At 46.1% G+C, this 23876-nt stretch overlaps 1 long non-coding RNA gene across 1 annotated transcript in view; it reads left to right on the forward strand.

The window, feature by feature from the left end:
• The window catches only part of LOC113633854 (uncharacterized), a 162521-nt gene extending 149317 nt beyond the window's left edge, over window positions 1–13204 (forward strand). The window contains exons 6-8 of the long non-coding RNA XR_003438384.1: window positions 2041–2116; window positions 2506–2704; window positions 12704–13204. This is a non-coding gene — a long non-coding RNA (uncharacterized LOC113633854). The remainder of the gene's footprint in view (window positions 1–2040; window positions 2117–2505; window positions 2705–12703) is intronic.
• The last annotated feature ends 10672 nt before the right edge of the window (window positions 13205–23876 follow it).

Genomic DNA, 23876 nt, shown 5'->3' on the forward strand with positions numbered 1-23876 from the left:
GTGGAGCAACTAAGCCCGTGCACCACAAATACTGAGGCTGCGCTCTAGAGCCCGCGAGCCACAACTACTGAAGCCCACGCACCTAGAGCCCGTGCTCCGCAACAAGAGAAGCCACTGTAATGAGAAGCCCGCACACCGCAACAAAGAGTAGCCCCCGCTTGCCGCAACTAGAGAAAGCCTGCGAGCAGCAACAAAGACCCAGTGCGGCAAAAAAAAAAAAAAAGCAGTTTCTGACATTCACTCTTCCAGTTAGCAAAGCAGTGAAGGAAAGACTGATATCGGAAATACTCTGTTATGGCTCTTTTGATGTAAGGCCAACTGATCACCCCTGGAACACATATTCTTACTTTGGACAACTGACATACTTAGAGATGATGCTTGAACTAACTAGCACACATGTAATCACATCTGATCAGTGATGAAATATTTAAAGCAATTTTCAGACACAGTGGTATGCTCCTGAGGGTTTCAAGAACATCTGTTTCAAGTAACTCTCTCCTGCTGTTGCTGAAGTCCACTTCCTGGACTTCTAGAGCAGTTGTGGGCAAAACATGGACATAGATCCTCTTATCTGCTTCAGACCTCTATGCCATACTTTGTTACCGGCCTTGAAACAGTATTGCCCATAAGACTACCGCTAGCCCTTATGGTACCTTTGTGCAGTTGAGAAAAAATGCACCCCTTCCTTCAGGTAGATGCAGCCTGTGCCAGGAGCGAGTTGGATTTTTGTGCCCACTCACCCCGTTGGCCAGGTGCTCTTGTGCATGGTAGAAAAAAGGCCTTGACTCTGCAAGTATAGACTTCCGTTAAACCTCTCACAGAAAAAAAGCTCCTTTAGCTTTTCCCTCGTGTCCTTATCTTTTAAAATTGTCCAAGTGCATCCTCATTTTTAAAACATATACATACACACTTCCTAGTAAAATGTAGAAAAGTAACTACCCATCTCTGCAGGAACAAACACTCATTCAGGCACATGCTAGTCTCAGTTTATGGACAGCCAAGAAAGACTGTGCTTCTCCTCCTTCATGGTGCCCTCAATTTTCCCCAACCCATCACAAAACAAACTAGAAGATTCAGAGAAAGACGATTTAGCCTTATGACTATTTATATGATTAAATTAGAACATTGAAAATTGACTTCAAGTCTTGTATCAGTTAGGACACTTTTAGTGTCAATGAGCAAAAACCTCAGGTGGCTACAACTATAAGAAAAATGCATTACCTCACTTAGCAAGAAGTCTTGAGGTAGAACAGCTGCCACGGCTGAGTAGTCCATTGGCTCAAACAATGTTGTCAAAACCACAGATTCTTTCCATCTTTCCACTTTGCAGTCCTCATTATATCAGCTTAGCTCCCTCCCTGTCACAAAGTGGCTGCCATGGTTCCAGGCTTCACACACAGACATGACAATGTCTGGCAGAATGAGAGGAACTTTTTGTTTAATGTTCTTTTTTTGTTTAAATAGTGGGAAAAGGGAATTCCCTGGCGGTCCAGTAGTTAGGGCTCCACACTCTCACTGCTGAGGGCCTAGGTTCGATCCCTGGTCGGGGAACTAAGATCCCACGAGTGCACAGTGTGGCCAAAAAAAAAAAAAAAGCTAAAACTTAATTAGTGGGAAAACTTTTCCCAGAATCCCCTCTTCCCCCAGCACATTTCCCTTTCATCTCTTTGCCAGATCTGTGTTACAAGCTCACACCCAAACCAATGACCAGCATGGCAATGGGAGCACTGAGATTGGCCTTGGACACAACTAGTATTCACCCCTGGAGCTGAGATCAGGAGGAAAGAAGGGCTTTTGTGGAGGTGCACAAGTGTGAGAGACACATGTTCTAGGATGTGAATAAAGTTCTGGGCAGCTGGTAGGAGGCAGACATAGGAGGGACGCAGGGCATAGCACGCCATGTTGAGGAGTCGGCCTTTATCCTACCTGTCACGTTGTATTTAATACTCATTTGTAGAAATTATCTTGAAACTAGAAGTTTTGACTTTAAGTTGAAGTTGCTCTTATATTCCCTACTGCTCTCCACTGTGTATCTTCTAGTGACGCCTAAGTGGAAAAGGATGAGATGCCTTATCTCCTGCCTTCCCATTTCCCCTTGGAGGACTCTGAAATGACGGTGAGATTACCTGATGAAGCCATTCATAATAGTGGGGCTCAGGCATTCCTCTCGGGACCCACACACATGATTCTTCTGGAGGCCTCAGCAGTTCTCACCCTTCAAGACCCCTCAGACCCTGGGACAGGAACAACTTTTCAATACCCAGGCTGGCCACACTCCACCTTCCTCACCGACTGGTGCTGTTGAGGCAACTTGGGAGAGCGTCTACACTTCCCCCCGAAGAGAGTTACTCACATTTTCCCAAATTAACTTCTTCCCCTAGGTCATTTTCATTTTGAACCCTCTTTAGGCCCTGAACTGTGACTTTGAGTCTCAGCACTTCACCTCACATCTATTTTAGTATCAACTGCAAATGTCAAGGTAATGACGTGTGATTCCCTCTCTAGAGCACTATTGAAGATACTAAGGGAGAAGTGTGTTGCCAGATGACCTTCTGAGGTCCCCAGAAGGAGGATGCAGAGAGGGAATCCACGTCAACAAGACTGGTCTCCATGAACAGGAGCAGGAAATAACATTTTCTGTGACCTACTATGGACCAGGGGATCTGCAGACATTTTATTTAGCCTTGCCCCACAGCCTTGAGAGGTGGGTATTATCATCCCAATTTTGCAGGTGTGAAAACCAAGTCTGGGATTAAGTAACTTGATCAAGGTGGGATTTGAGCCCAGGTATGCTGCCTCTAAAATCTGTGGTTTGGGGACTTCCCTGGCGGCACAGTGGTTAAGAATCCACCTGCCAATGCAGGGAACATGGGTTCGAGCCCTGGTCCGGGAAGATCCCACATGTTGTGGAGCAACTAAGCCCGTGTGCCACAACTACTAAGCCTGCGCTCTAGAGCTCACGAGCCGCAACTACTGAAGCCTGCATGCCTAGAGCCTTTGGTCCGCAACAAGAGAAGCCACCACAATGAGAAGCCCACGCACCACAATGAAAAGTAGCCCCTGCTCGCTGCAACTAGAGAAAGCCCAGCCCTCCTGCAGCAACAAAGACCCAACGCAGCCAAAAATAAAATAAATAAATAAATAAATGGATATATATATATATATATATATATATATATAAAAGTATGATTACTTGGTCAAAAAGCAAGAATAGGACTTCCCTGGTGGTCCAGTGGTTAAGACTCCACCCTACCAATGTAGGGGGCATGGGTTCGATCCCTGGTCGGGGAACTAAGATCTCATATGCCACACAGCGTGGAAAAAAAAAAAGAATATTAAAAACAAAAATCTGTGCTTTTATCTGCACATGATGTCAGGCTCTGGCAGGGGTGAGTGAGGCTGTGTCTTACGGGCATTGTTGTAAGAGATGACTTACCTCCATGGTGATAAAAATCCTGACTCTGGGGTCCCCGTGGTCGTGTCACAGTTTCCTCTTGTGCTGGCGGGAGCAACTGGAAGGATGGGGCATGGAGCGGGGAAGGTGTGTGTATGGGAGCAGGTGAGGGGCCAGATTTTGCCCCTCACCCTGTACTCCCTTCGCAAATCAGTATTTAGAGCAGCTGCTCTCTCTTCGGCCTCACAGTTTGCAAGAAATTCAGGCAAAATGCAGGCAGGTCACTGGTTCTGAGCCTTAGTACTAGGTCAGGAATAGAAAGATGACAGTTCCTCTCCGAATGAGATGTTCTGGGAGCTGAAAAGACAAAATGAATTCCCAGGGGTTTCCTCTCTCCGCTGTGAAACCGCTGCTGAATACCCTTTCCTGAACCTCACAGCTTGTGTAAGGAAGTAAATTTCCTGCTGCCACAGAACGAGCCTCTCACTTACCCAACTACGGGTGGAAGCCCCGTGGCGGTGAGGCCTGTTATACACAAGAGAGTCACACCAGCCAGCGCCCATTTATGTGTTTATCCACCAGGTGCCACAGGTACACGTCAGAAAGCCAGGCTCGGGCTTCCCTGGTGGCGCAGTGGTTGAGAGTCCGCCTGCCGATGCAGGGGACACGGGTTTGTGCCCCGGTCCAGGAAGATCCCACATGCTGCGGAGCGGCTGGGCCCGTGAGCCATGGCTGCTGAGCCTGCGCGTCCGGAGCCTGCGCTCTACAATGGGAGAGGCCACAACAGTGAGAAGCAAGCGTACCGCCAAAGAAACAAAAAAAAAAGAAAGCCAGGCTCCTCATCTGCTCAGTAGATGGCAGAGCCGAGTGGCCGCACAGCCCAAGGGGAAGCACTGACCATCCTTGTGCAAAACGAGGCATCTTGGGCAGAAAGCCTGCCTTGGAGAGAGTGATGATATTTTCATGGATGGATATTCACCAGGTGAGTCTCCCAAGGGGCCCCACATTTCCTTTCTCATATATTTTTTTTTTATAAAAAGGCAAAACCAACTAATACTTTTTGGGCATTGTGTGTCATACAAAATATATACATTAGCAAGAGTCTGAAAGGAAATATATCAAATGGCTAAGAGCGATTATGCTTAATGAGATTATAGGTCATTTACATTTTGGGTGTTTATTATCTGGTGTCTGGTCTCTAAATTGAACATGAAATACTTTCCTACTAAAAACAGAAAAATAGAAATTAATTGCTCTCTAAACGAAACAAAGGATAAGGAATACAGCTAGTTCTCCACCTCAAATCTTCAATGTAGAAAGGCAGGACCAAGATCTGGGTCCAAACTTTGGCTTTGCCAACGGGTGACCCCATTGTTCAATCTCACGTTTTTAAATGCCATTTCTCTGACTCCCAACTTTTATCTTCTAGCCCTCTTTCCTGAAGTCAAGATTTGGATTTACAGCTGCCCATTTGGCAGCTCTACTGGATGTCTCAAAATTAACATTTTATGAACATTTATTAACATTAACATAGAATCTCAAAATTAACATTTCCCAAATGAACTAATTATCGCCCCCAAATCCACTTCTTTTTTTTTTTTTTTTTTTTTTTTTTTTTGCGGTACGCGGGCCTCTCACTGTTGTGGCCTCTCCCGTTGCGGAGCACAGGTTCCAGACGCTCAGGCCCTAGTGGCCACGGCTTACGGGCCCAGCCGCTCCGCGGCACGTGGGATCTTCCCGGACCGGGGCACAAACCCGCGTCCCCTGCATCGGCAGGCAGACTCCCAACCACTGCGCCACCAGGGAAGCCCAACTTCTCTCTTGAACCTCTTTCTCCAGTGATGGCAGTTCCATCTTTCCAACTGCTCAGACCAAAACCCTTAGGGTCGTTCTTGACTTACCAGTTTTCTCACATCCTACAATCTGTCTGTAGCTCTGGCTGTATGTCATATCCTGTCAGATCACAAAATCAAATTGCTCCTCTTCACCTCCACTGCTAGTACCGTGAACCACGTTATCACTTTCTACAGTGATCACCGCGATAACCTCCTGGCTTCCTGCCTTGCATTTGAACAGAATTTTAGGAAGGCAGACCTTATTAGTCTCTGCTTAAATTCCTCCAGAGGTTCTATCTCACTCCAAGGAAAAGACCTCCTCCCAACTCTCTCTGGCCTTTTTCCCCACCATCTCTCTTACCCTCCGCCAGCCCCACTTGTCACCTTCTGCTCTGTGAATGTATCAGATGCACTCCAGCCTCAAGGCCTTTGCACTTGCTGTCCCCTCTACCTGGAATGCTCTTCCCCCCAGGTGTCTGCACAGCTGCTCACTTTCCTCCGTCAGACCAGTGTCCCCTTCCCAGTGAGGGCTTCCTGGCTCTAAATCCCTTCACCCAGCCTCAACTCACCTTTGCCTCCTTTCCTGCTCTGTACCTCTCCATAGAACTAATCACCATCTAACATGATTTATTTTATTTGTGTTTTTGTTTATTGCCTCCCTCCCCCTGTAATAGGGGCGGGGCAGGAGCGAGCTGTAGCAGCCCCGCTCAGCCATTGGTCGGCGCTGCAGTGGCCCCGCCCCCTCCCCTCTTCTGTATAAGAGGAGCCCAGAATTCGGACTGAGGGAAGATGGCTTTTTTGAGACGCTGGTGTGTCTTCTCGGTCTGCTAGCTTTCTGATTAAAAGCGTTATTCCTTGTTGCGACAGCTTGTCTCCCAATTTACGGGCCTGTCGTGCGGTGAGCAGAATGAGCTTGGGTTCCGTAACGCCCGCAGCTGGAATATGAACTCTATGAGGCAAGGGTTATGTGGCTACTGTCCTCCTGTGTCCTCAGTGCCCGGGGTAGAAGAGGCACCAGCTCAGTGGTACCTTTTGGGGCAGGCAGAGTAATGGCCTCCAAAGATGTCTGTGTCCTATTCTCCATTCCTTTATTATAAAATATGCTCATATTCGCTCATACTTTTTTCTAGTACTTTTATAGTTTTTCTCTTTAACGTTTATATCTAGAGTCACCTGGAATTTATTAGGTGTAGGGATCAAATGAGGGATTCAGTTCTTTTGTCTTCCAAGCTGGCAACCCAGTTGTTCCAATACTGTTTATTTTTATTTTTTTATTTTTTTTGCGGTATGCGAGCCTCTCACTGTTGTGGCCTCTCCCGTTGCGGAGCACAGGCTCTGGACGCGCAGGCTCAGCGGCCATGGCTCACAGGCCCAGCCGCTCCGCGGCATGTGGGATCTTCCCGGACCGGGGCACGAACCCGTGTCCCCTGAATCGGCAGGCGGACTCAACCACTGTGCCACCAGGGAAGCCCCCAATACTGTTTATTGAAGGACTTGTTGATCCCCACTGGTTTGAAGGGACACCTTTATCCCATAACAATTTTTCACAAGCATTTGTGTCTATTTCTGGGCTCTTTTGTATTGAATTGATCTGCCTGTCTATTCACGGGTTACTCTCCAGCTGAGTCTATTAATTATTGTAGTTTTGACAGTGCATTTTAATACCTGCTAGGGTTTGTCTCCTCTCATTTCTTTTCCTTTTCAGAAAATTTTTGGTTATTCTAGTATGTTTATTTTTCCATATGAACTTTAGAATCAGCTTGTGAGATTCCAAAAAAAGACCCTGTGGAATTTTCACTGGGAGAACAATCTATTTATAGATTAATTTATGGTGCACTAACATATTTACAATGTCTAATATCTGTAAAAATTAGTTCAAAAGCTATTCTAATATAGAAGTAATTCATGCTCATTGTAAAAATGTTCTGGCGATTCTGTAATGTAGGAAGTATGGAAGTTCCATTTCTCCTCCTCTAGTCCTTCCCCTGGAGGTAACCATTATTAATAATTAGAGGCTCATCCTACATGGTATTTTTTAATATGTACTTTTGTAATCATGTATGCATATATACATTTTAACATGTGCATATTTTGTTATGTAGCTATATCTAATTTCCTATCACACATACTATTTCAAACCCACTTTTTTCATCAATTATGTATCATGAATATATCGATTATATACCGTGTTAATACATGTAGATCTATCGTATTCTTTTAAGGGTCACATCGTGGGCCACTATGCAGTGGGACAAGGTTACCAAAATTAATTTACTCATTTTCCCCCGTTGACGAATATTTGCATGTTTCCAGCTTTTTTTAAATTATTTTTTTATTTTTTAAAATTTATTTATTTTTGGCTGCGTTGGGTCTTCATTGCTGCACGCGGGCTTTTCTCTAGTTGCGGCGAGCGGGGGCTACTCTTTGTTGCGGTGCGCGGGCTTCTCATTGCGGTAGCTTCTCTTGTTGTGGAGCACGGGCTCTAGGCACGCGGGCTTCAGTAGTTGTGGCTTGCTGGCTTCAGTAGTTGTGGCTCGCGGGCTCTAGAGCACAGGCTCAGTAGTTGTGGTGCACGGGCTTAATTGCTCCGCGGCATGTGGGATCTTCGCAGACCAGGGCTCGAACCCGTGTCCCCTGCATTGGCAGGTGGATTCGTAACCACTGTGCCACCAGGGAAGCTCTCCAGCTTTTATTAATTACAAATAATACTGCAGTGAACAGCTTTGAGTATTATCTTTGCACCTTTGTGCTGGTATTTCAACCAGGTAGATTTCTAGAAATAGAACTGCTGGATCAAAGTCTAAAGGCCCTTTCAATGGTCAAGTGTTATGACGTAGTAATGACCTCTCCATCAAAGAGAGACTTGTCTGAGAAAGTGCACTTCTTAAACGCTGCCCTCCCCCAAGCCTGAGCGATGGCACTGCCAGTAGTGTGCAATTCAGACCTCCTGGGGGAGCTCTTGCTCCCTTTACAAGTGCATACAGGTCCAGTGCCTGGTTCAGTGAATGCAACTAACAAGTTCTCAGTACATAGAGGCTTGGTTCCACCAAAGGGGCTGTCTCCGAAGGCTGACCAAGTCTCTTACCACATGTTGGGCAGGGATGCTGAGGGAGAGACTCAGAGATGGACGGTGGTGGGCAGAAGTGTTCCAGTTCTACTGATCTGTAACTTGGAATACCTTTTCCCTTAAAAAGTTGTTAATTAGTAATCATGGGAGGTGATATTGAAGTATTAATATAGCATTAGCTCATGACCTCATGGACTTGGAGGAATAAATGGGCTTTGGCAGGTTGCTGGCTGGAGAATTGAATCACTGTAAACAATAGTTCCAATAGGACAATGCTTTCTGAGTCCTGACCACTTACATAAAAGTAGTTTTGTCACCATTTGTGGATCAGAGGCTGTGCATGGAAGACATCCTTCCAGCCTTCAGCTCTTCCCCCGCTGTGTTTCCCAGCCTCCTTTTCTTTCTCTTTGATGATCCCAGATCTGCTAGGGTCCTCTGTTTGTGCCAGACCTTTTACTTGTCTTTAGCCAACTCTCTCTTCCCTTACAAACCCTCATCACTCTCCTTAAGCCTTTCACACAGCCCAGCTCTCTCATAGTGGGATGGCTTCATCTCCTAGGTGACCAAAAAATTAGGTCGTTGGGCAAAAACTGTCCTTATTTCCTGCCTCCCACTTTACCCCTAATATATTCCTCTATCCAGTCTCAAAGGATGAGTACTGCAACCTGTGCTCTAGATCCTGGCCCTATCTTCCTCTCCATCAATGATCACTTCTTTCTTATATGCAACTGGGCCACTGCATCACACAGCCATAGCAGGTGTCATCCACATGTAATGCCATGTAAACGATGCCACCTGGGGCTGGCAATGGACAGTGCTGACTTGAAAATCCTACTTCTCTCCCATCCCTTTCTCCTGCCTGTCCTATTAACAATCTCCCTGCCCTTTGTGCCCTCCTTTAACCACACCCATTCTCTCTCCTCTCAGCCAGTCTCCTCAAAAGAGTTGTTACACTTGTCTCCACTTCCTTTCCCTCTCCATTATACTGCAATTCATTTATTCCTTCCGTATATATTTATTAACTACCTATCAAATGCCAGGCACCACACTAGCTGCTCAGACTACAATAGCAAGTAAAAAAAAATATAAGCCCTCTCACACTCGTAGAGCTTACGAACTATTGAGAAAGAGAAACAGGTAACAAGAAATCACATGTTAAAAGTATGCAGTTTCAAACAGAGGTAGGTTTTACCTCCATATAAATGGAAGCAGCATGTAAAAGTCTCATGTATAGCAAGGAAGCTGATTTGCTATCCCTATTAAGTAATGTATTTGTTTCGTGAAAGGTACAGTCTGGAAATACTACTATATCCTAGGACTAAGAGTAGGGATTTCTCACGCTGGAGCAGGTCAGTGGGACAGACATTTGAAGGTGGCCGAACCTTTTGGCAGCCCTCAGATCTATTTGCTTCAACACCTGTAGGCCAGCCTATTGGGGTGCAGGGTTAGGCCAGGAGTAGGAAGAGAGGACATTCCATTCATCCTCCCCTGAGCCCTCTGAGTCCAGTACAAAGTGAGTAGCTTGATTTCTGAGGCCCCTCTGATGAGAACATGCTGGTTTGGGGGAAGGGCCTCCCTATTGAGCCCCAATTCCAGAAAACAAGCGAGTGGAGTGTATCAAGCTCCAGACATAAGCACAGTGAAACGAAGGGGGTGCCACGAAGGCAGATGAGTGACGAGTCTTGTTGTTTATTATGACGGCCCTTGACAACAGCCTCCACAACACTGAAGGGGGAACCTGACTCCCACAGGGCCGACCTTCAGCAAGTGTCCGCCCAGAAAGGTGAGAGGAGCGGCTGTGTTGAGATCTGGGTCCAGCATCAGCTGTGGCTGGGAAGCGCTTGCATGCTTGTTCAAGCCCATCCTCTCTCAGAGTTGCGGAGTTGGAATTAAACTGGGGGCAGGGCAGAGGTGAGAGCCCGTCCACTTTGGCTCTGCAGACAGGCAGACGGACAGACTCGGCTTTGCAGCCTGGTGCTGCCATTTCCTAGCTGCGCGTCCTTGGCAAGTTATTTATGCGTTGGGTACCATGTGACAGGATTCTCGACTAGCCTGCCTTCATTCATAAGGACATTTGTGATTTGCTGGAGAAGAAGCCCAGAGGTGGACAGTACCAGGCTCAGTGAGACCATCAAGGACCAAACTTCCCATCCTTTCCTCCTGCATCCTCAGACACATCCCATCCCCCCACCTCACAACTGCCATAGACTGACAAAGCCTCCAGCTTTTCCTCCTCTCCTGATAACATCCAAGGCCGGAAACAGCAGGAACGAGGCATAAAGGGCTTTCTCTTCTGCTCCTTTTTCTCTCATGAGGGAGAAAATACTTTCCCAGGACCCCCCAACTGCCTTCCCCTTGTATCTCTCATGCCTGCCTGTGTACCAACTACAAGTAAAGCAGAGAGCATGGTCACCAAAACTGGCTTTGACTAGATCTTGACTTGCTGACTCACTAGGAGCTGGACTCATTGCCACCCCTGACAAAAATCAGGCTCGGTTAACAAGGAAGCAAGTGGTGGGGGCCCTGGCTTGGCAGCCAGAAGCATCTGAGTCTCAGGTGCCTCGTCTCTCCGAAGCGGGGATAAGGATACCTGCCTCACTGGGTTGGTATGAGGATGAAATGAATAGCAAAAGGAGAGCACCTGGCGCATAGTGAGTTGCTTACTCAGCGTCCACTCCCTCCTGTGGGTTAGACTATCTAGACTCTTGGGTCTAGCAGGGACCTCAGAGGTTAGCTAGGCCAGCCGCCTCCTTTTATGGGTCACAGAGCAAACAGATGTTGAAGCCAGACCCAAGAAAGAGATAAATGTGGCTTAAAAAAGAGTGGTAAGAAAAGGTCAGACTAGGGCTCTATTTTGAAGATCTTGCCAATGGGATTTGCTGACGCCTTAGGCATGAAAGAGCAGAGTTGAGGATGCTCCAGGGTTTTTAGATGGTGCTGGGTGCTAAGATGGGAAACATCACAGGGGGCTTAGAATTACTGTGGCTAAAATGGGAAGAAGACGATTTGGTTTTTATTTATTTATTTGGCCATGCCACGTGGCTTGTGGGATCTTAGTTCCCCAGCCAGCTCTCGGCAATGAAAGTGCAGAGTCTTAACCACTGAACCGCCAGGGAATTCCTGGAAGAAGGCAGTTTGAAACTTTCAAACTTTCTTGTCTTTACATTCTTTGTTTTACAGATTTTGAATTATTTATACCATAAAGAATAATGGGTAATTTCTAAATTGTCTGGGGGTCTGGCCAGGACATTAGCAATTTTTAAACACTCCTCCAGTGCTTTTAACATGTAGCCAGGGTTAAGAACCACTCACTTTGTTCCATTCTTCCTTTACAAATAAGCTCGTTGAGTCCCAGAACTAGAATAAGGCCACATAGCTCATTAGCTAGTGTACGAGGATTCAAACTCAGGCTTCACAAATCTTCTATCAATGGTCTTAAGAAGAAGGAGGCATAGCCAGAGAGAAAAAGGAGGAAGACTAATTTAGAGGGTTAGGGGGAATGCTTGTGAATTTACTGAATCTAGATAGTTTCTGTGGGTCATCTAAGAGTTGTGGTTAGATCACTTCAAAATGTTCCCCAGTGAGAGGGCATGGCACGGGCAACCGCAGACAACAGCCCTGGTTAGTCTTTCTCCTCCAAAGCCACACCCCGCCTCGGGAGTGGTGCTCTCCACTCTGGGCAAACAGAATTCAAGTGAAAAAGAACAGAGCTCATGGAGAATGCTGGATTTTTTTTGGCCGCATCGCGCAGCATGTGCGATCTTAGTTCCCCGACCGGGGATTGAACCCATGACCCCCTGAAGTGGACGCTTGGAGTCTTAACCACTAGACCACCAGAGAAGTCCCTTTTTTTTTTTTTTCGGTACGCGGGCCTCTCACGTAGCGGAGCACAGGCTCCGGACGCGCAGGCTCAGCGGCCATGGCTCACGGGCCCAGCCGCTCCGCGGCATGTGAGATCTTCCCTGACCGGGGCACAAACCCGTGTCCCCTGCATCGGCAGGCGGACTCTCAACCACTGCGCCACCAGGGAAGCCCCGAGAAGTCCCTTTTTTTTTTTTGAATGCTGGACTTTTCATCTTGGTGTTCCCATGGCTGAAGAACTATGAATGGGAACAGGACACCTGTACTCATGACATTAAAGAGGGCTGCTGGACAAGTTTATAGGAACCAATAACCAAAGTCAAGCATTCTAACACTTTAAAAACAATGCCTGTAGCCCTCCACTTACTTTATTTATTTACTTATTTATTTAAAAAATTTTTATTTTCTATTGGACTATAGTTGATTTAAGTCATGGTTGGGGGAAGGGTTAGTAAATTTGTCTCTCGTATTATAGTTTCCAAATCAATCCATAGGAACAATGCTTCTTAGTAGGATTGATTAATAACCGCAGTCCTTATTTTTCAGACACTTTCTTGAATTAAAAGTTAACGAAGTTGTGACCTTGGGTAGATGTCTAGGAGTGGAATTACTCGGTTGTGTGGTAAGTGCATGATATACTTTTTATGAAACTACCAAAATATTTTCTCAAGTGTCTGTACTATTTTATGTTCCCACCAGCAATATTTGAGGGTTCCAGTGGCTCTATATCTTTGCCAACATTTGGTATCGTCAGTCTTTTTGATACTTCTAGTAGGTGTGTAGTATCTCATTTTCGTTTTAATTTGCGTTTCTCTAATTCCTCGTGATGTTAAGCATTTTTCATGTGCTTCATAGCAATTTGGAAGTCGTTTTTGGTGAAATGTCTATTCAAATCCTTTGCTCATTTAAAAATTGGATTGTCAGTCATTGAATTTATTAGTCATAGTAGTTTGGGTTTGTTTGCTTGTATGTTTGTTTTTTGATAGGTTCCTTAGGATTTTCATGTCATTTGTAAATAAAGACAGTTTTTTACTTCGTTTTTTCCAATTTGGATGTGTTTTATCTCTTTTTGTTGCCTTATTGCATTGACTAGAACCTCTAGTACAATATTGAATAGGCCTGATGAGAGGGGGCATCTTCACCTTGTTCCTGATCTCAGGGGTAAACCAATCAGTGTTTCATATTAAGTATGAAGTTAGCTGTAGTTTTTTCACAGATACCCCTTTTCAGACCGAGGAAGTTCCCTTCTTTTCCTATTTCGTTGAGAGCTTTTATCAGGAATGGTGTTGCATTTTTTCAAATGCATTTTTTACATGTATTCGAGATTTAATAGGCCTAATATTGGAATTAGACCTTGGGTGAAGCTGGAAGAGGGAGGTCTGGAAGGCTGCAGCTGGAGTATCAGAGGAAAAGTCACTAAAGACATGTTGCTGGATTCAGATTGCTAATATTTTGTTAAGAATTTTTGTATCGATATTCATGTCTTTAGTTTTCTTATGATGTCTGTCTGGCTTTGTTGTTAGGATAATACCAGCCTCATCTAATGAACTAGGGAGTGTTCCTGAATCCTCAGTTTTCTGAAATATATATAGGATGTATTATTACTTCTTTAAATACTGGATGAAATTATCCAGGTGAACTTTTAAAAGCTTATTTCAAATTATGTCTCTTTTTGGCTTAAAATCCTGTTGCTTTCTATTCCACTTAGATTAAGACCCAACCTCCTCACCTGACTTAGAAAAATCCTAAATGGTCCCTTCTGTCTACTGTCCCAAACTCACCTCTCACCTGTCCACCACCCTCTCTCGCTATGCTACAGCTACCTGAGTTTTGTGCGTCCCTCAAACATTCTGACCTTGCTCTAATCACACACAACTCGTTTTCATCTCTGGGCCTTTGCACTAGCTGCTTTCTGGGCCTGGAATCTCCTTTCCCCACATCATTGCCTCATTGGTGCCATCCTGTTTCTCAGATCTCAGCCTGAACCTCACTTCCTCAGAGAGGCCTTTCTAACGTAGAGTCTAGACTAAAGAATCTGGCTCAGTGCTATCACATATCCTATTTTAATTCCCTGCATAACACTTAACCACTCTGGGGTTTTTCTTTTTTTTTAATTAACTTTTATTGGAGTATAGTTGCTTTACAATGTTGTGTTAGTTTCTGCTGTACAGCAAAGTGAATCTGCTGTACGTATACATATATTCCCCTCTTTTTTGGATTTCCTTCCCATTTAGGTCACCACAGAGCATTGAGTAGAGTTCCCTGTGCTGCACAATAGGTTCTCATTAGTTATCTATTTTATACTCATTAGTTATCTATTTTATACATTGATACTATTTAGTATCGATAGTGTATATATGTCAATCCCCATCTCCCATTCATCCCACAGCCTGGGGTTTTTCTTCGTTATTTGTTAACTGTCTCTTCTCACTGGAAGCTCCCTAAGAGCAGAAACGTCATGTTTTTTCCTGCCAAAATCTTCCCACTACCAAGAACAGTGCTGACACATAATAAGGGGTCCGTAAATATTAGTTGAACAAATAAACATCCATAACAACAATAGTAGCTGCTCTTTGGGAGCAGGCACTGATTTAAGTGTTTACAGATATCATTTAATTCTCTACCGTAACCCTAGATGCAGATATTATTTTCCTCTATTAACTGAGAAGGAAATGAAACTTAGCGAGGCCGTGTTCATAGCCACACAGCTGTTAGGGTGCAGAGCAAGGGCACACCCCAGGTTTGTCTGACGGCAGAGCCTGAGCTAATCTGTACCAGGACATACATCCTTTTCGGTTACAGGCAGGAAAAGCTGATCCACCAAGTGAGAGGTAGTGACCTCAGGCTGACAAGCCTTCGTGGAAGCTTAAGGTTGAGTCCCCTTGGTTCCGAGCAGTGACCTGTGTGGACCAGAGGAGCCGCTACCAAGGCCCGCACTTTCCATCCCCAGACAGGCTCAGGCTGTGCTTTCACATGGTCTTTTTGAAAACAGATTTGATCCCTTAATCACCCTTGGATTAATCTTGTACATAATGCAAATTCTTACTCCCGTCTTTTGTGAAATAAGTCAGTGACCTCCACGTGTCTGTGAGCTAAAACTCTGGTCTTTTAGACAGTCTGGCCTCAGAGGCTAAAAATAACTAAGAATTACTTGAGAGCTTCCTCTGCTCCAAGCAGTGCATCAAAAGCACCTCAGGGATGATCTCGCATCACCCTTGCAACAGCCCCAAGAGGTAGCTCTGGTTATTAGCCCATTTTATGGATTAGACTCTGAGGCTTTGCAATACTGTGATTTATAAGAAATATATATAATTAGGTCCTTCAGAGGATCAAAGTATATTTCTCAGATATATTTGGTCTTCATCCACAGCTCCCAAAACCCTTGGAATTTCCTGAACAATAAGAGCAATGGGAGCATCTTTTGTTACAATATTTGGTTTCTCGTCCGTAATTCCTGAAACAAAACGAAACAAAAACAAAGCAAAACAAAAGAACCCCAAAACTGCTTTGGAGCCAGGAAGGTGAAATGGGTGTCCTGTTACCCATAACAAGCCCTTTCCACCATAGCTGGGTTTATGTTAATGAGGTGACTTCTGTAAAGCATCTAAGTAAGGATGGGGGCTGGTTGCCAGGGCAACCAAACAGGAATAGAGGGTTGGAATTTTCAGTCCCACTCCCTGATTTCCAGGGAAGGGAGAGAGGCTGGAGGTTGATTCAATCCCCAGTGGCCAATGAGTTAATCAATCATGCCTATGTAATGAAGCCTCCATAAAAACCAAAAAAGGAGGGATTTTGGAGAGCTACGTTGGTGAACCAGACACTTCCACGTGCCAGTGAGCCAGGCTCCAAGCTTCCCAAGAACAGAAGCTCCTTGTTGGGGCCCTCACCCCATGTATCTCTTCATCTGGCTGTTGATTCGTATCCTTTGATATCCTTTGTAAGAAATTGACAATCTAGTGAGTAAATGGGTTTTCCCGAGTTCTGTGAGCTCTTCTAGCAAATTAATCAAACCTAAGGAGGGGGTCATGGGGACCTCTGATTTAGAGCCAGTCGGTCAGAAGCGCAGGTAACAATCTTGTCTTACGACTGGCATCTGAGGTGAAGGGCAGTCTTGTGGGACTGAACCCTTTACCTGTGGAATCCGATTCTATCTCCTGGTAGATAGTGTCAAAATTGAGTTTGTTGGTGTGGGAGGCCTCCACACACACACACACACACACACGCACACACGTTGGAATTGGGTTCAGGAATCCTTTCAGGCTCAAAGGGGTTAAATGACGCACCCCAAATCACAAAACTAGTCCGCGGCAGTGCTGGAACAGGATGTGAACCTATGTCTGTCTAGACTCCTACTGCCTACGCATGCTTACATTATTGAGCGCAGCATCTGGCAGAGAACCACGCGTTATGTAATGTTTACTATTACTTTTGTACAACAGAGATAAAATGATGGTGATAACTCCCAGCATTTTGATGGGCACTTGAAATACATTACCTTACAGCAGCCCTCTAGGGGGCCCACCCAATGCCCTTTAATTGGCCACACTTCCCCCAGCAGCTGTGAGTGCCGGCAGCTCACGGCTCTCAGCTGTTTCCTCCTTCAGAGCCCTGGGCTGCCTAGAAATGACTGCCTTCCCTGTGGAGATGACCCCCAGCCAATGACTGACAGATACAGGGTGCAAAAGCCTAGTCCCTTGTCTCAAGGCCAGACAACTCTGGCGCCATTAGTGCTATAGAGCTCCCTGCGGGATCAGGCTGAGGTTAGAACTCAGCTGCACCACATCTTTCTTGGCTTTTTCCTCTGTCCTCTCGGGCTTCCCTCATTCCTCTTCTCCCGAGAACACTCCTACCAAGAACCCCCATCTCAGGCCTTGCTTCTATAGAACCTCAGACAAGCTCTGTGAGTCCACAGCTACCATCTGTATTTTTGCAGCGTGAGCTCGTGGAGGTACTCTCCCCACGGAAGGCACTCCGAGTTGCTTCTGGAGGTGTGATGTGACTCTGGACTCCCTGCCCAGGGAGGTGAGGTTTCTCCTGTTTGAAACTACTGCTTCCCAAGGATAAGAGGAGTATTTCCACCTTTCCGGGCTCTTCACCCTCTGGGTTCACTCTTTCTTACTTTCATCCTTTCCCTGGCTTCTGTTTCATCCTTGTCCCCCATCATCCACCAGGGACCATGGCTATCCGACCCACGCAGGCAAGCTGGGGGCCGAGGTAGCCATGGATTTGGGCTGCTTAACATGATTTTCCTCGTGCCCCTTCCACTGATAACACACCTTGCACCCCGCCACCCGGCCCGACTTCAGCCACATGTGGGCACACGACGCAGCTGGGTGCAGAGACTGGTTCAGAAGTGAGCACATGACCAAGCCAGGCCAATCAGAGCCTTTACTGGGACTGTTCTGTAGAAACCAAGGAAAAAGACAGCCTCCTGCCTCTGAGATGCTGGAAGGATTTGAACCTGGGGCTGTGAGTGGCCATCCTCCCTGCTATGTGGAAAAAGCCCTTCTGAGGTCATGGACGCTAAGCCAGCACCCAGGGAGCAGCATCACTAAGAGGTGGCGAGAGAGAAAACAGTGGTCCTGACAACATGCATGCAGTCCTGGATCTGTCACGCCGAGGCATCCTGTCCTTCCCGCTTATACAACCCAGGGTAGGCCTTTCATCAAGTTCTGTCTGTTGCGCTTGAAAATGTTCTGGTCAGCACTGAGCACAGCTAGATGTCACTTACAGGAGGAAGGATCCCAGGGGACAGGCTAGATTCTCCAAGGGCGTATCAGCAGCTCTGTCATCAGAAGGTGAGAATTAGCACCAGAAATCACTTCTCCTGACTCTGGGTCCTGTTCCCTTTATTCCCTGGAAAAGCTGGAATTACCAGCCCTTGCACCTGCGTAGTGAATGACCAGGATGCAAATCAGCTGGGAAGGAGCTCAGAAGATGTAACTAGGTCTAGAGGATCCCATTCAGCTAGAAGTCCCTCCTCAGAGACATCTCCCCCAGGTCTTTTTATTTATGGTGACTCTTGGTTGAGGTGCGCAGGCTTCTCATTGCAGTAGCTTCTCTTGTTGAGGAGCACATGCTCTGGGCGTGCGGGCTTCAGTAGTTGTGGCACTCGGGCTCAGTAGTTGTGGCTCGCGGGCTCTAGAGCGCGGGCTCTAGAGCGTGGGCTCTAGAACTCAGGCTCAGTAGTGGTGGCGCACGGACTTAGCTATTCCGCCCCATGTGGGATCTTCCCAGACCAGGGCTCGAACCCGTGTCCCCTGCATTGGCAGGCGGATTCTTAACGCTGCACCACCAGGGAAGCCTGCCCCCAGGTCTTTTCAGCAGGTGAAGATCTGGAGCTGAAGTTGGGAAAAGAAGTTGTTAAAAGGCAAGTCCTAGAGATATTTTTGGCCTTTGCTTAACCCCCGCAGAGCAGGGTGTCCTCATGGGACTCTCTGTCCTACTGTGGTTTTCCTTACTATGTTTACTCCTCCAGGGAAAATTTAGGAATCTACTCAGGGTGGGGCTGGGAGTTCTGATCACAGTTCGTGCAGATGTGAGCCACTCCAGTGCTGGTTCTGGGGAATGAGGGGAAGTGCACACTGGCTTCCTCTTCCTCTACTTCCTCTGCTTCACCTGACTGCATCTCATGTGTCCACACCCCTCCCTGCATTAAAGTCTCTTCTCAGGAGGGGATCGAATATCCCTTAACTATGGCTTCGTGTGAAATGAGATACTGCATACTCTGGGAGATTTTGGAAGCTAGATATATATTTGGGTAATAAAAAAAATACTATTTCGGGCTTCCCTGGTGGCGTAGTGTTAAGAATCTGCCTGCTAATTCAGGGGACACGGGTTTGAGCCCTGATCCGGGAAGATCCCATATGCTGTGGAGCACCTAAGCCCGTGCACCACAACTACTGAGCCCATGAGCCACAACTACTGAGCCTGCGCACCACAACTACTGAAGCCTGTGCGCCTAGAGCCTGTGCTCCGCAACAAGAGAAGCCACCGCAATGAAAAGCCTGTGAACCGCAACGAAGAGTAGCCCCCGCTTGCCGCAACTAGAGAAAAGCCCGCGCACAGCAATGAAGACCCAATGCAGCCAAAAATAAATAAGTAAAATAAATAAATTTAAACCACAGTAATCTATAAAAACAAAACAAAACACTTTCCCATTAAAAGACTTTAGGGAGTGATGGGTGTAGGAGGCATTTTTTGGTGAGAATGGAAAAAAAAAAGCATCCCTCCAGAACCTTCTGTTTTCACATGTAAGGATATCGCTGACAAAAGGCGCGTGGGGTCCTACCCATTTCCTGGAAGTACAAGTGCATGATCACAGGTTCTTTTTGGAGATTGTCTCCTTGTTGATGTTGCTTATTCTAATGGACTGCTTTTGCCTACTGCCTTGGTTTGAGTTGCTCCAGTTGCAGACCCTACTGTGAGAATTTGCGTGCAAGTAATTCATTTGGGAAGTAATCCTGAGAAATGCTGATAGTGGGGTATGAAAGTGAGAAAGAGAAGGGATAGAAATAAATATGTGGTGTGTTAGCAAGTCAGTTACTTCTAAGGGTAACTGGGACTCAGTCCCTCTGGACAACCCTGAATGAATGAATGAACATACGCATGAGTGACAGTAATTGCCTCTTTGAGTGGTTTCAGGTAAATCAAGGAAGGGGGCTGAGTCCCAGAACTGGATCAGCACAGAATGGGAGAAGACAAGGAACCAAGAGAAGAGAATGGCTGTAGGAGTTCAAATGCACGTAGGATTAGGAATTCAGTGGCGGCAGGAACTCAGAGAGTGTGGGGAGAGATGACCTTGAGAAGATACGATGGAGGAGCTAGCCCATCAGAAGTTAAACAGAACTCGTTTAACCTCTCACAGAACCTGGGATGGGGGCTGGATTCAATTTTACATAATCTTGAACGACAATCCTCAGCAGACACCCAGATGGGAGCTACACAGGAGCAGCCGTGTATCTACCATTCATCCTGGCTTCTTCCTCATGGTGTCAACTTAAGCAGATCTATTTACCCCATGTTGTAGCCTGGATAATGGCCCCAGAGATATCCATCTCCTAATCTCTGGAACCTGCGAATGTTACCTCACGTGGTGAAAGGCATTTTGCTGATGTGATTAAATGAAGGATCTTGAGCTAAGGGAGATTATCCTGGAGTATTCAGCGGGCTCGAAGTGATCACACAGGTCCTTATAAGAGGGAGGCAGGAGGATCAGAATCAGAGAGAAGAAGGTGATGTGACCAGGGAAGCAGAGACTGGGGTGAAGCGGGGGGCAGCCAAGGAGTGCTGGCATCTTGTAGAAGCTGGAAGAGGCAAGGAATGCATTAATCCCTGGAGCCTCCAGAAGGAACCAGGCCCGCTGACATGTTGGTTTTAGCCCCTCAGACTCATTTCAGGCTTCTGACTCCCAGAAATACACAAGAATACATTTGTATTGTTTTAGGAAACCAAGTTTGTGATAATTTGTTACGGTAACAATAGGAAACTAATGTAATGCTCCTCTCAAGTTCCTCATCCGTCAGGTGGAGCCTCCTGCGAACTTAGATGACCTCCGTGGCCCCATCTAACTCTCTTTCTCATTCCACAGTCATTATCCTGGCTTTCTTTGGGGCTAGACAGAATAAGTATCTATGTTTTTTTCTTCCTTTTTTTTTTTTTTTTGCGGTACGCGGGCCTCTCACTGTTGTGGCCTCTCCCGTTGCGGAGCACAGGCTCCAGACGCGCAGGCTCAGCATGGCTCACGGGCCCAGCAGCTCCACGGCATGTGGGATCTTCCCGGACCAGGGCACGAACCCGCGTCACCTGCATGGGCAGGCGGACTCTCAACCACTGCGCCACCAGGGAAGCGCTTGATTTTTTGTTTGTTTGTTTTGTAGTGCATTCTTTTTTAAGCCCTACTCCTCCCTGCGTTTGACAGCCCATTGAGCCGAGATGACTCGGTAGTCCTGCTCAGTGTCCCCTGGCAACCTCTGCCTGGGTTCAGTAAAAACTGCTTTAGCCACAATGTCATCTATCCCTCACAATGTAGATGGTTCTTCTGGATAGACTTTTTATAAATATTTTATTGCAAAATAAAACACAGACATTGCAGACCACACAAATCAAATGTATGGCTTAACGAATTATTATAAAACAAGTGCTCCCCAGGTCAAAAACTAGAACTTCCCCAGTCACCCCAGAAGCCTCTTTTAACATGCCCCATCCCCTTCCCATTCCCATCCCAACTCCCTTCTTCCCCTAGGTAAGCGTTATATGGAGAGAATTGTGGGTCTTGTTATTTCTGCCAAGTTTTGGCTAATTTGATCACAGAATCTTCATACCCATCGTTGCCCTGTCCTGGGATGCTCGCCCCCTGTAACTGCAAATCACTGTTAGCACTCACCCCCAAGGAAGCTGTTCCAGATTGCCCTTTCCTCTGTGTTGAATGCCCACTGTGTGTGTTGAGCACTGAGGGGTCCCAGAGAGTAGTGTACCCTATCCTGCTCCCTCTCTGTGTTGCATGACTAATTACTTACATTTTGCTTATTTGATTTTTCCCCTTTGTCAGTTTTGTCCCCATATTTCTCCCCGTCCTGACTATGTTGTAGATTCTTTCGAAGTAGAAACCAAACCTGCTGCTCGTGCATTCCAGACCTTTGCCACTCAGAGGGTGGGCCGAATACCAGCACTGGCATCACCTGGGAGCTGGTTAGACATGCGGAAAATTGCGCCCCACACCAGGCCTACTGAATTGAAATCTGCATCTTATAAGATCCCCAGGTGGTTCTTGTGCACGTTCCAAGTTGAGGAGAACTGTCCCGGAGCAGTGGTTTCTCAAGCTTGGCTGCACGTTGGAATCAGGTTGGGGGTCTTCCAAAAACACTCGGGGAGGGATTCTCTGGTGGCGCAGTGGTTGAGAGTCCGCCTGCCGATGCAGGGGACACAGGTTCGTGCCCCGGTCCGGGAAGATCCCACGTGCCGCGAAGCGGCTGGGCCCGTGAGCCATGGCCACTGAGCCTGCGCGTCCGGAGCCTGTTGCTCCGTAACGGGAGAGGCCACAACAGTGAGAGGCCGGCGTACGGCAAAAAAAAAAAAAGTGAATGTCATAATAAAGTTAATCCCACAATTTTTTTTGGTTCCCAGTGCATATAAAAGTTATGCTTACACCATACTGTAGTCTAAGGTGCAATAGCATTATGTCTAAAAAGCAATGTACATATCTCAAAAGATACTTTATTGCTAAAAAGTTCTAGCTGTCATCTGAGCCTTCAGCAAAGCATAATCTTTTTGCTGGTGGAGCATTTTGCCTTGATGTTGATGGCTGCTGACTGATCAGGGTGATGGTTGCTGAAGGCTGGGGTGGTTGTAGCAGTTTCTTAAAATAAGACAACAATGAGGTTTACTGCACGGATTGACTCTTCCTTTCACAAATGATTTCTCTGTAGCATGAAATGCCATTGGATAGCATTTTACCCACAGTAGAACTTCTTTCAAAATTGGAGTCAGTCCTCTCAAACCCTGCTGCTGCTTTATCAACTAAGTTGATGTCATATTCAAAACTTTTGTTGTCAACAATCTTCATATCTTCACCAGGAGTAGATTCCATTCCACTTCTTTGCTCATCCAAAAGAAGCAAATCTTCATCCGTTAAAGTTTTATCATGAGGTTGCAGCAATTCTGTCACATCTTTGGTCTCCACTTCTAGTTCTCTTGCTGTTTCTACTACATCTGCAGTTGCTTCTGCCACTGAAGTCTTGAACCCCTCCAAGCCATCCTTGAGGGTTGGAATTGACTTCTTCCAAGCTCCTATTAATGTTGTATTTTGACCTCTTCTCATAAGTCACAAATGTTATTAATGACACCTAGAATGGTGAATCCTTTCCAGAAGGTTTTCAATGGACTTTGCCCATATCCATCAGAGGAATCACTGTCTATGGCAGCTATAACCTTACGAAATGTATTTCTGAAATAATAAGGCTTGAAATTACCCACTGATCCATGGGTTACAGAATGGACATTGTGTTAGCAGGCATGAAAACAACATGAATTGCATTGTACATCTCCATCAGGGCTCTTGGGTGACCAGGTGTATTGTCAATGAGCAGTAATATCTTGAGAGGAATCTTTTATTCTGAGTAGTAGATCTCAACAGTGGGCTTAAAATATTCAGTAAACCATGTTGTAAACAGATGTGCTGTTATCCAGGCTTTGTTGTTCCATTTATAGAGCACAGACAGAGTAGATTTAGCATAATTGTTAAGGGCCCTAGGATTCTAAGAATGGTGAATGAGCATTGGCTTCAGTTTAAAGTCACCAGCTGCATTGGCCCCTAACAAGAGTCAGCCTGTTTTTGAAGCTTTGAGGCCAGGCATTGACTTCTCCTCTATAGCTATGGAAGTCCTAGATGGTTTCTTCTTCCAATAGGAGGCTGTTTCATCTACATTGAACATCTGTTATTTAGTGTAGCCACCTTCATTACTTATTTTAGCTAGTCTTCTGGGTAACTGGTTGCAGCTTCAGCACTTGCTGCTTTACCTTGTACTTTTATATTATGGAGATGGTTTCTTTTCTTGAACATGATGAACCATCCTTTGCTGGCTTCAAACTTTTCTTATTCAGCTTCCTCATCTCTCTCAGCCTTCACTGCACTGAAGAGAGTTAGGGCCTTTTTCTGGATGGGGCTTTGGCTTAAGGGAATGTTGTGTTTGGTTTGATTTTCTCTCCAGACCACTAAAAC

The sequence above is a fragment of the Aethalodelphis obliquidens genome, unplaced genomic scaffold (genome assembly GCF_003676395.1).
Source record: "Aethalodelphis obliquidens isolate GAN/ISIS:26980383/991018 unplaced genomic scaffold, ASM367639v1 scaffold2, whole genome shotgun sequence".
Lineage (NCBI taxonomy): Eukaryota > Metazoa > Chordata > Mammalia > Artiodactyla > Delphinidae > Aethalodelphis > Aethalodelphis obliquidens.